At 59.0% G+C, this 1,364-nt stretch overlaps 1 protein-coding gene across 1 annotated transcript in view; it reads left to right on the top strand.

Annotated features, from left to right (window-relative positions):
* Nucleotides 1–1,364, top strand: part of ATP10A (ATPase, class V, type 10A) — a gene marked incomplete at its 3' end in the record, with an annotated part of 30,483 nt that overhangs the window by 12,555 nt on the left and 16,564 nt on the right. The gene's annotated exons all lie outside the window — the stretch shown is intronic.

The following is a 1,364-nucleotide window of genomic DNA, read 5'->3' as shown; positions in this document are numbered from 1 at the left end:
TGCATGCCCGCCCGCACATGCACGCTCACAGACACACGCACACGCATCCTTCCAGGGTTGCTGGTTTCTGTTGGTTCATCCTCACCTGAGGATTCTCATTTTCCCGTTGATTTTTATTATTTCTTATTTAGTTATATCCTCAACCGAGGATATTTTTTCCCCATTGATTTCGAGAGAGAGTGGAAGGGGGAGGGAGAGACAGAGAGAAACACCCATGTGAGAGAGACACGTCGACGGGCTGCCTCCTGCATGCCTCCCCCCCCCAACCAGGACCGGGAGCGGGAGCAGGAGCCTGCCGCCGAGGTATGTGCCCTTGACCGGAATCGAACCCGGGACCCTTCAGTCCGCAGGCCGACGAGCTCAAGCCACTGAGCCAGACCGGCGAGGGCTTTCTCATTGATGTTTCTCTTTCTCCCTCTCCCTTCCTCTCTGAGATCAATAAAATATATATTTTTTAAATAGATATATATGTATATATATATTTTTTATTGCCTGGTCGGCGAGGCTCCGTGGTTGAGCATCAACCTACGTACCAGGAGGTTGGACAACGGACCTGTGTGTGGGTGACACTGCCCCCTGGTGGCGGGCGTCCTTAAAGGCTCTCCCTGGTGATGGGGTGAGTGGGGACGGAGCCCGCCTGGGCCTGAGCACCCCACGGCCTTGAGGGCCGGCCTCCCTGTGTGAGCCTCCGGCAGGACGGCCCCCCCTACTCAGAGGGCCAGGCCTTCCCAAGCTCCTGTCCCCCCGAGATCCCATGCACATGAGGCTGCCCCTGGATAGGGGGCTGAACGTGAACCCATCTCGGCCCCTGTGTGTGCCGGAAGGGACGGGGCCCAAGCCCTAGCCGGTGTGGGTCCCGGGTTCGATTCTGGTCAAGGGCACGTACCTCGGTTGCAGGCTCCACCCCCGGGCCGGGCCCTGGTCGGGGCTCGAGCGGGAGACCACCCATCGAGGTGTCTCTCTCACATCGATGTTTCTCTCTCTCTTTTCCTCTCTCTTCCCCTCTCCCTAATAAAACCAATGGAAATATCTCCTCGGGTGAGGAATAAACAAACAAACAAACAAAAAGGATAAGACCCAAGACTTGGCAGCCCACGGGCCTCATACCACCTCCCCCCCACCCGGACCCCAGCCTTGCTCCCTGGGACCTTAGTGCGCTCTGGACGTGCTCTGGGGATCGGTTTTCTCATCTGTGAAATGGGTTGAGACTCTCACCTGCATCAGGAGGCGTGTAGGTGCGTCCTCCACCCCTCGGAGGTGGGCACCTCGCCAGATGGCAGAGGTGGCGAGGGCCCTGCAGACGCACTTCCACGCCCCCCCGGTCACCCCGTGGCCCTCTCCCCACAGCCCAGCGTGGCCCCTCA

The sequence above is a fragment of the Myotis brandtii genome, unplaced genomic scaffold, assembly GCF_000412655.1.
Source record: "Myotis brandtii unplaced genomic scaffold, ASM41265v1 scaffold435, whole genome shotgun sequence".
In the NCBI taxonomy this organism is placed as follows: Eukaryota; Metazoa; Chordata; class Mammalia; order Chiroptera; family Vespertilionidae; genus Myotis; species Myotis brandtii.
The sequence above is the reverse complement of the archived record's forward strand: the minus strand, read 5'-3'. Positions and strand labels throughout refer to the sequence as shown.